Source organism: Passer montanus, unplaced genomic scaffold (assembly GCF_014805655.1).
Source record: "Passer montanus isolate IOZ18808 unplaced genomic scaffold, ASM1480565v1 scaffold20, whole genome shotgun sequence".
Taxonomy (NCBI): Eukaryota; Metazoa; Chordata; class Aves; order Passeriformes; family Passeridae; genus Passer; species Passer montanus.
This window is the reverse complement of record NW_024366592.1, coordinates 5,443,984-5,455,799: the sequence shown is the minus strand read 5'-3', so window position 1 is coordinate 5,455,799 and position 11,816 is coordinate 5,443,984.

The following is an 11,816-nucleotide window of genomic DNA, read 5'->3' as shown; positions in this document are numbered from 1 at the left end:
CTGGGAGCTTGCTGTAGCATACAGTTTATCAAAATTACTCTGACTCACTTTCATTTCAATCATGTCAGAACTTCACACTTCTATGGATTTTAAATAGCCACCTTATCAAATCTGTTTGATAACAATAACTAGCATGACTAGTTCCTAATATTGAACCAAAAATATGTTTAATATTTCAATACAAGGGAAATTCTGGAGGAACTGTAGGCTGCAGCTACAGTTCCTCCAGAATTCTGGAGGCAGTTGTCCCCTTTTCCCATTCTTGGTATTCCTCCTGTCTGCAGCCTCACCTCCTCCTCTTCAGAGCAGCTCTTTGTCAGCTTCCTCATGGGGCAGAGAAGGAGGGCATTCGGGTATTTATTTCCTGATGAGGGGAAAATAACAGTGGGAACAGCTGCCATACAAAGACCAAGTGTTTAAGATCAGTACTCTGGTATTGTCTCATCCAGCCTCCAAACACCTCTACTCAGGGACCAGAGATATTTTCCAAGTATTGAGTAATTTAAACACTATTTGATGTCCTCTACTTCTCATACTGCAGGAAACAGTGAACAATCACTCCCTCTTCAGCTTCTTCACTCCACTAACTCCTATTGTGTCATTGTCCAGTGATGTTTTTTCCATGCTAAAGGGCTTTGGACAATTAATTTTGGTCAAAGACCATCACAGTCATGTTTCTTTGTCTGCCACTGCTGCAGCCCATCCAAGCTTTCTCACATTCATCTGAGGAAGAAAGAGTAATCAAACAAGTTCACATACACTAGAGTCCTGAAGCTGCTGCCCCCCATGAACTGAACCATTCTTACATCAACAGGTATCAGAGACAGAAAGCTTAGTAAAAACACAATCACCTGTCACTCAGACTGATCCTGGGATGACCTTTGAATATTTCCTCACTGCTGTAATTCTCTGTGGTTTTCTGATATCCGAGGGCAGATGCATGTGATGACAGAAGAAACACTTTGAACCTGATGTAGTGCTGGGTTATGGTTTTGTGCAGTCCTCTTGCTGTGACTGTGAAGCAGGCAGAGTTCTTACTGTAGTTTCTGGTAAGAACCAGAGGCATTTACAGTCCCACTAGGATCTGGCTGAAGACCCAACTCCTTTTTGCTACACAGAGCAATCCTCCTGGGTCAGATTCTTTAGCACTTAGCTGGCAGTGCAAGGGCAATAAATACTCAATGTTTTTGAGGCAAAGACAATCTAGTCACATCAGCAGATGTTCCTGCACCCAGTGGCAGGAACTGACACACATAGGAAATGTATCTCCCAGGGGGAAAAGATGGATTTATGGAGGGGGGAGTTTTCAAAGGGGCTCCCACAGTCCAAAGGGACACCTACTAGCAGACGTGGCAACGACTCTTGGTGTCTTTGTCTCCCCTTTGCTCCCACACCAGGGCTGTGTCACAGTCCCTGTGAGCATTACAGAGCCACAACAGCAGAACTCTGCAACAGAGCTCCAATGTTTGCCAGCTGAAAGAGATTTTATGCCATTGCAGTTACACCAGGCTCTAAACCCAACAGGTTAATCTGGCAGCAGCCTTTTCCTGGCAGCACAGCTGTGTCCACACCAGGAACTTTGCTGGCTGAGCTCCACTGGGCAGGTGGGATTTATTTTATTTTTAGATTCAGGCTAACATCAGCATGTGAGCAGAAGTTTCTAATGCAGGCCTGGAAGAAACATCTCTGATCTAAAAGCTCCATTACTTCTGCACGTAGCGATGAGCTGTCTTGTTCCTCAACTCCAACTACACAAAAACTTAATTTGCATCCTCCAAAAAAGGAGGTGGGAAAGCTGGTGATGCTGATGGATCACAGGAATGTCAGAAATGCTTATGAGTTTTCCTGTGACAGAAGCATTTGATTTCTGCACTAACAAGGCAATTGGTGAATCTTCTTGTTACTGCTGGTATGTGAGAGACATGGCATCGGGATACACGTTACAGCAGAATCAGCCTCAGCTTTGGAAAACAGAAATAGAACCACTGCCATGAAAGGTTGTTCTATTTTCTTTTTAAATAAAAGTTTAATTACTGGGCTTACAGATTTCACACTTTAAATTGCAGTGTAGGAACAGGAAAGTAACACAAAATTAATATGCATTTAGAAAGGAATCAAGACATCAAGCATTTATGCCAGATTAGCTGTTTAGTTATTAATATTGTGTATTTTTTTGCTATAGGACATCATTAGCCTAGCTAAACAAAAAAAAAACCCTCTTTGTATGAAGATCCAATGTAAACTGGAGATCTTACTCTCTATGAACTTGTTGTCACCAAGTGCATCTTTTACAGGTATTTTTTTTCTGATTAACTTTGAAATACAAAACATCTTTACTGAGAGAAATTCTGTCCCTCATATTACAGATACCTTGAATCAAGATCAGCCCAACATCCTAAGTCTTGTGTCAAACATAAAAAACCCCTATACAATATTAACAATATGCCAGTGCAATATTAACACTGGGCATTTTATAAATGTGGAGAATGAAAAGATCTTGAAACATAAAATGAGACTCTTTGTATTCAGATGGTATAAGAGATATCTTTGATTACTAGATACTTGCATTAATCTGATTTGTATTTTAAATGAAATATAATCAACTGTACAGGATATGTAGAGCATAAAGTCACATGCCTGCAAAAAGCCTGTTGCATTTCCCGACTTAAAAAAAACCCCAACATTTGAAAACTTGATTACTTCATAAAAGCTGCAATATGATACAATAATAATAACTCAGTGTTATGTAAAGCTAAAATCTGCTGCCAAACCATGAAGGTTGCCAAGTTAACATTGACTTGCAGATAACCATTATCACGATGGAGAGCTTTTCCTGAATAAGAACATATTCACCAAAAATGCAGTTTTCACAAATCAAAGCAGCCCTTAATTCATGTAAAATCTGGCAAACACATCTGAACATTTTTTTTCAGTGATGAAAATCCTTTGGCTTTATTAATCAAGTAGATGAAAAGCATTCAAGAGCATGACCCCACAGGGCAAAGGTTAAGTCATAAGTTGGGATATCTATTTTGCAGTTTCTGTTCAAAATTCTCTTAAGAGGAGTTTTTGTCTTTTAGTTCTCCCTCACTAGGATGCTAGTAAAAGCAGGGAAAAGGAAGAATGATGAAAATTACCATCTGCTCCTATTTATCCAGATATATCAGTGTCTTTTTACTTTCATGAGAAGTAGCCAGACATATTTTGCCAAACACAGTTATGTGCCATTATTTAAATGTTTGAGTTTGATTCTACCTGAACCAATATGTAGTACCTTATCTTGGCTGAAAAAACCAAAACACCATTTATTCACCTGGTTTTTTTAGATCAGTACCTTTAGTGATGCATTTTCCAGAACTCACTTCCTTTGGAAAAACCTGTGTTGCAGAACCCTGCCAGATCCAGAAAAACAGAAAGGGATTAAATATAGCAGGATGTAAAAATCTCACTGCTGTGCAAGAACAGGGAGAAGAAACTATATTAATGATCAATAATTAAGAGAAATATCATAGAGCCTGGCTTTTACCAAAAAGAACAGGCTGAAGGTGCTGAAGCCAACATGTTCACTGCATAGAAGTGCAGATTTTTATGCCTTAGAAGTTTCACTTCCAAGTGTAATACCAAAAAAACACAGTCAGCATCTGAACTACCTGGACCGGGTGACTGAATGGACCTTGACCAGCCACTTCTGCTACAATCAGCATCCCTCAGTGCTCCTTCCTCAACTGCATTTAGCGTCAATCCCACCTGATCCAGATTAGAGGGAGCTGAAACCCAGATTGAATACCACTCCCACTTAAAATATGAACAAAAGCAAATGATATTGATATATTTCAGAGGTTTATAGAACACTCGAAATTCATTTAACTAAATGTTCACTGAGAAATCACAGCAAGTAACAAAGAAGGGACCTAGATGGAAACCTGTTTTTTCAGAGTTACAGATACCTTATTCATGTCACTATTTTCTTTTCTTTCACAAGTTTCCTCTTTCAGACCTCTTAAGAAAAAGCTGTATTTGAGATGTCAAAAAATCTTCTTAAGAACCAGCAGTACTCTCTCTAGGGGCTGTTTTAGGCAATTATAGTTTTACAGTTTCCTCTTCACATTGGATAAGGATCTTGGATAGTGTCAGATATTTGGTATGTGGACACGATCTTGGCCCCCGGATATGAAGTTGCCATAGCTACTCAGGATGGTTTCTAAACATGACCAAATCCTCCACAGGATCCTTCCCAAGTTTCATGGTCTGCAAAGAGCTTCCCTTTAAAAAACAACAGTTTGCAAGACTGTGTGTGTAATCCAGTTTTTCAGGTAGAGTTTGGCATTTTCTTTTGAAAAGAAGCATTTTTAAAAATTATAACATAGGGAAAGAGTGAGAAAGAGATACTATAGACCAACTAAGAGAAAGCTCATCATCTAAGATCACAGGAAGAAGGTCCAATTCTTTCAAGCAAACTATGCAACAAATTCTGGTTTGGTCACAGCAGTGTAGAACTGGAATAAATTCATCAATGCTGGAGAAGCTGAACTTGAATTAGAACAGCTGAGAGTAAAGCCAGGCCTTTAGGTTTCATATTTTGTTCAGCTCTCCTATAATTTAAGAAGAATCATAAATCAGCAGCTCATCATCTCTGGAAATATATAGGAAACAAATTAATTTTCTTGTGGGCCTAAAAACATAAGAATGGTTTAATTACCTTTAGATTCAAGGCAATAATCTTGAAGTATGATCATACTTCAGAATATGGTTCTATAATCTTTCTAACACAGGAGAAGGAACATTTTCCAAACTATATTTCACCCTAGATACTCAGATTAGTCTCTGTTCTTTTCCAATGCAAGAGGCAAGAGAAGAATAAGTCATGAACAGGAATTGTTGATTCCAAAGGTAACTACAGGGTATGTTCATAGCAGAGAAGACAAAAAAGGAAATTTAGTAAATGATAAGTGGTTTAGAACAAGCTCTGCAGCAAGAACTACTGCCACAAAATACCACCATTGAAGTTATTACAACCCCCCCAAAAAAAACCAAACCAAACAAAAAAAAAAAAAAAAAAAAAAGAAAGGAAGAAAGAAAACCAACTCATCTTCAAAACCAAACCAAAAAAAAAAAAAAAAAAAAAAGAATAAAGGAAGAAAGAAAACCAACTCAACAGGTTAGGTCTGCTTTGAGTAGGAGGTTGGATGAGATGACTTCCAAAGTCCCTTGCAATCTAAATCATTGCATGATTCTAAACAAACTGGACTTTTCTTGTAAACATATTTGTTCAAGGGACTAAAAGAGATTTAAAAATCAAGATTGATTGGATAGGTACTTATTATTACAGCAAAAATTACAAACAGTCACTTACAAGTAGCAAAAATATTACTTCCTCAGAAATACAAAAAATTATGACCCTATCATTTGAGCGTTCAAGTAAAGTCTGGTCAGAAAAAAATATAATGTATAACACTTTTGGCATTTTCTCTAAGCTTTCCCACTGATGGAACACAACCTTTTGGTCATGTGTATCACTGCTTCTCTCTCAACCACAGCCCTCTTGTTGGAGTCTAAAAGACCCAAGGAAATGATGCTGTTGAATACAAAATTTTATGAATGTCCTAATGGAAAATGTTTCGCTGTATAACTTCTAGGAAATTTAGCCTTACTATGGGATCACTTATAAACTGGGCACTTAATTTTTATTGCCTTGTTGGTTAAGTTAATTACATTATGACTGCTAGCAATTTTTCATCAAAACAAGAGGCTGTTTTACCATATCTTTTACGTTTTGCTTCTCTAGAGTGCACTGGAAAGTATCACAAATGTAGACAGAGGACCATTGTTAAGTGGTGGCACTTGTGCTTGTAAGATTAACCCAAAATAAATTTGCCATAAACCGGCAATAAGATGGAATATAAGACTGACATTAAATAAGTGGATTTCGCCACAGTGAACTAGTGAAAAGAGGAATCTCAGAGGTATATTGGGTGAAAAACAGGTAATATGTAAAGTTTATTGTATTGACTCTCCCATTGCACGTGTTACTTGACAGTGCTTTGGGGTTCCTGCAAACACAAACATGGTCAGACAGGCAACTAAACAAAAGTAACAATGAAATAGGCACAGAGACTCTGCTGATGCCAGTGTGTGTGTACAGACCCTGCTTCCCTACCCAAAAATCCCACTGAGGTCTCTACTTTCATCCTACTCACTCTAACCACACAGAGAATCCCTTGTTATTTCAAGGAAGGTATTAGAGTCAAAACGGGCCATATTGCACTAATTTGAAGAATGACTACAAGAATTCTTCCTAGTGCAGTTAGAATATGCCCAATGAGCTCTGCTGGTTTATGTGTTGGCACTTTCATGCTTGCATTTCTGTGCAGAGCTGTAACCCTGGCAGCTATTCTGGTATTCACCATGTCCATCTCTGTGTTTTCACAGTGTTTTGATGTGATGCCGTTTTTAGATCTGCTTGCAAGTCTCTGAATCAGCAGCACAAGAGAACAAACTGCTTTCAGTGATTAAAGGCAAATATCACTAAACACTTTCAGGAAATAATTACAGAGCATTTTCACTCCTCTGCTGCTATTGGCTTAAAGGAGTTTGAGTTTCTGGTGATAGCTATCCTCTAACAGCTGGGGCCACTTTTGACCCAAACACATGGATCTGATCTATGTGGTACCACCATGGTCCTCAGTGATATTTGGTTAAGGTGTTCTTCAAGATCAGGCCCAAAGCATGAAGGAAAGGTTCATAACTCAACTGTTATGAAATGTACAAGTACCATTGTAGAACTATTTTCTGTTTTCTCTACTTTTGTCATGACTTTGTTGGTAGTATTTCTACATTTTTTCCCCCTCTGAAAAGACCACAGTTTAAAGATCTCCCCCAAAGATATATTTCCTTCCAACAGGTTTATAGCTTAACATTTTTGGCTTTTATTCCCCTTGAAGTACACCTTTAAACATGAAAATATTTGTATTCTGTGTGCATCTTACAAGGAGACACAGGTACTTCCTGACACAAGGAAAGTGCAGAAGTGGAGAGACAACAAATATCTCCCTTCTCACCACAGTGTATACGCAGTGTAAAGACAGTTCTTCCCTTGGAAAGCTTGCTGTAAGACATCACAGTTAGACACAACAGACCCAGAAAAAGAAAGAAAACTGAGACTTGTAGTAGTATTTGGCAAAAAATCAGGTAAATTTTGTCTTGGACAGTACCCCCCTGTTAGGAGATCACTGGTAAGGTGTGTACTACATGAATGCTGCTCAGCTGTACTTGCTTATGCTGAGGGAAAACAAACAACTAACCCATGAAAGCTGTATTCCTGAATGAGAAGATGTGGTGCTGGGCACAATATCACAGCAGCTCAGGATTCAGACTTGAATCCTGGAGCCCCTGTAGAAGGCAGCCTCTCTGACCTTCCAAAAGTGTAGTATTTTGAGGGCTTTTTCTGTATTGTTCTCTCACTTAATCCTTTTTAAAGCCACTGCAAGGAGGGAAGAAGTTCCAAAGACAAGAACTTAACAGTTCTCCAAGATCCCACAGGTGTGGACTTGGCACATTTGGAGAAGAAGACTGCTTCTTCCTTCTGTGTCCCTCTTCCCACCTTGCCTTGCCACACAGTCCCTCCATACTTTTGTAAAAATTAGATTTGAGCTTAGCTGTAACCAAACCCTACACTCCAGTAAGGCTCAGCTAAGAGACCTGATGAGGAAATGCTGCTGCTGAGAAATATCTGGGCTTTGTTTTATGCACCCAAAGAGTTAAAATTATTGTCAGAAATTCCATAATGTATAAAAGCTGCAAACACCCAACTGTAGTGTCAGACTGCCAAATTGTACAAATGTATTTGTCTCCCTTATTTGTAAACGTTATTTGAACAGAAATGGCACATTGTAACCACCTAACAAGAAGCAGTCTTTCTGATGACGTTTGAGACTTCTTTGCTCCACTGTATGGAAATATTTAAGACTTAAAAGATTTATATTACAAAATAGCATTTTAAATTACTCAGTCCTGTTCCCAGTAAAGTCAAAGAGGGACTTTCGATGGAAGTGGCACAAGGTCCAAGATGAATTTAACGTGTTTTTTTTTCTGTTTTGTTCCAAGAGTCAAGAAATCTGTCCAAGAAGTCTACTCCTTAAAAAAAAAAAAAAGAAGAAAAAAGAAATCAAGCAAGTTGTCAAGCGCCCATCATTGCCATGGCCAGACATGAACATCCATCGAGACTTCTGAATGTCAGAATTCCACCACACTCAGTATGTTGGGCACAGAGAAACACCGTGTATTTCCAGGTTTAGGATTGGAAAGCATCTGTTGCCTTGTAAAATATTTTCTCACAATATCCAACACACCGTCCCACTTGGTCTGAGACAAAGATTCTCATCTTTTGCACACACTTCAAAGATAAAAATCAACACTAGCAAGTAAGTAATACAGTCTGATCCTTTAAAGGGATTAGAGTTTGAGTAAAGTCAGAAACCTTTGATTCATTTACTTTTTTATGATTGACAGATGCTAAATTAAATTATACAAATGAACAAACAGCCCCATACATTTTTTATATCCATATTTCAATTTAAATAGCACAAGGACAAACATTTCTCTTCAACTGAGTTTTCCCACCAGCCTCCAGAATGAAAATGTCTTTCTTTGTCGGTTTTTATGTTTTATGCTCAGATTTTTTAAATAATTATTTGGATCATGCATTTTGCATTTCTGTTGATCCTCAGATGTGAATAGCAAAATCACATTTGGTTCTTGATAAACGTTTATAGGAGACGTGGAAATGACATACCCTAATATTTAGATTATTCTTTCTTCTTCTCTTTCTTATTATTTCTCCTCATTTCTAGTAATTTATGTAGAATTGTACAGAAACACTGTAATGTCATGCAAACATCATCCAGTGACTTAATGAGAATCAAGTCAGCAAAGAGAGTAAAGCTGTACATCACCTGAGTGCAGTAGGGTGAAGGCCTGCAAGAGCTGGGAAAGGGTACTACAAGGACGGAAAAAAAAACCTTAAAAACCCAAACCAGAACAAACCAACACGCATTTTATAAGGGAAAAAAAAAAAAAAAGTTGGAATCCAGCTGTATATTTTAAAAGGGAAAGGTTAGAAAAACATTCAGGGAGAGCGCCCAAAAAGTTAATTTCCAGCAGCACTTGAGGCAGCAAAGGCTGGGAAGGCTCCTGGCGCCCTCTGGTGTGAGGCGGCAGCAGGAGCGGAAATTTCCTCTGCAAAACACCTTTGTCCTAAAGTTCAGGCAGATAAAATGACTCTTAAGCGTCCCGACGGGAAGAGGGCTAATTTGATCCCCCCAGCGAAGCGTGGCTTGGGGCGCAGCTTAGTTTTGGGTTGACGGGGAGGAAAGAGGTTGCTTTCTATTTTTACTCTTATTATTTTTACTTGCTTTTCATTTCTCCTCCGGAGTCTCAAGTTGGGCCGGCTGCAATATGAAGAAAGGAGCCCTGAAAGCCGGTGAATGAAAACCTCGCAGGATCCTCAGAATAATGGTTGCAGGAAAACATTTTTTAAAAACCAGCAAAACCTCCCAAACCATGGGTGCCTGTTTCCCTCCCGTCTGGAGTTTCCAAGGGAGGGATAGCCTAAACGAGCACGGAGGAGAAATGTCTTCTTCAACACGACTTAAATGCTAAAAGGGAAAAGCCTTCGGGGAAAAGAAAAGAAAAGGAAAAAAAAAAACCCAAAACCCAAAACAAAACAAAAAAAACCAAAAAAAAAAAAACCACAAAAAAAACCAAACAAAAAAACAAAAAACCCAAACAAAAAAAATCCAAAACCCAACAAACAGAAAAGGCACTCTTGACTTCAAGCACCTCTCCCTTAAAATTGAAGGATGCTCCTTAACCTAAATCGATGACCTTAATTTAATTGCCCGGAGAGTGAGGAGCACTCTCTGCTAGCAGGCTATGAATTCATATTTTTTAACATTTTTTTTACATTTTTACAATTATTAATAGCTTCTTGTGAGAAACAAATGCACTAAAGCCCACTTCTAAATGCAAAGGGAGCGACAGAGCAAACCGGTAGAGCGAACATCAGGGTTCTTCCTTTAGGTACCTGCTGAGGAAATATACTCTGGTTTTAACTCCTAAAATTAAAAGGGAGGTGGGGGGCGGTGTTTATGCTGATTGGAGACAAATACACAGAGCTTTCCAGCTCATCTTTACCAGCTGTTTTTCTTTAATTCCTAGCATCTTCCGGCAAATGTATGTTCCAGCCCCTCCCAGGAGACGTGATTTTGGCAGGAGCCGCTTTTTGGCAGGGGGTGGTCGCGCAGTCCGGCCCCCGGGGTGTCCAGGTGGGAGAAGGTCCCTGTGGCAGGGATGGTGACAGGGGTTCAGCTGGCCTTGCACTGCAGCTCTTCCTCTCGGCACCCTTTCCGTGCGGGCAGCAGGCGCTGCGCGTCTCCCTCAGCTAAGGACAAATTTACCTTAAAAAAACTCCAGGGGTTTGTTTTATTTTTTTTTATTACTTTTAATATTTTTTTTTGTTCGTTTGTTTTTGTGTGTTTATTTGGTGGGGAATTTTTCTCTTTTAGAAAGGAAGTTTTTTATACAAGTGCTTTCACGTCCTGGTCTGACAATGCCTGACAAAGTTCGGGGGAATTAGCGGCAATCCCTGACTGCCGCTCTGCTTTTTGCATACCAACCGAAACACACTTCCTTGGGATAAAAAAATGCTAAACTAAACATAATTTATTTAATAAAAGCCAGCAGATTTCTGTCAAGATGCAGGCAAAGCTCGGCACTATCTTGGTTTGTAGGTAAACACGCGTGGTGCTCTTCCACCCCCAGCTTCCCATCGAAGTGCTATGAAAGAGAAAATATACTAGTCTTTTTAATTTATTTTTTTTAATTAAAGGACCCATTTTCCAGGCAGCGATAAGTCAAAGCAAACTGTAGCCGAATTCTTGTAGGAAGGGTCATGCGCGGGCGGATTTGTCCTATTAATAGGACACAGGAAGAGCCGGGAGAGCGAACGCCTGCCCTGAGCACAGCGTGGGATGTTATTTGAGGTAATAGATTGAGAGCAGACACGAAATCAGTACTTCGTGGACGTTCAAACGAGTCGTAATTTCGTGTTAAATAACATCTTAGAAGACGCTCCCCCGGTTTTTATGCTGGAAGGATGCGGGATCATTTGGAAGCATTTAAAATGGAGAGAAAAAAAACCTGTATCCAGACGACAGCTCCCCGTGGGAAGCTAATCAACATCACAGACAGTAAACATTCTACTATTAAGGGCTACTTTGCCGCAATTGGTTTTAAATCATAAACATATAAATACAGGAAATAATTCTGAGACCACATCGGAGTTTACCTGGAAATGACGGGAAAGTAACAGAGTATTCCCGAAACTGTCAGCACCTTTCAGGGAAGCCTGTTGATGCTGAAGGACTGATAGTGGGCAGAAAAAAAACCCTAACAAAAAACCCGAAACAAACTAGCAAAAAACCACACACAAAAACCAGCCAAACAAATAAACAAAACCCAGGACACCCCCCGAGCCCCAGTGTTGCCGTGCTTAGGAAGAAATATTTCTAAAAATCCCGCTCGCTTAATTGTGACTATTGTAGTTAAAATATTGGCTGACACCGCATTAAAGATCTCAGTAAGTTACAGACGATCTCAGTGGTTATAGACGTAGGGAACATTTAAAACGTGACCCTGCCAGTTTAAGAACTAAGCATTTTAGGTAAAAAAGACTCTGATAGCCATTCATTTTTTCCTAATTAGGAATTAACGGGCTTTTAAAATATTTTTTTTTTTACAACAGAGACTTCACAAACCAA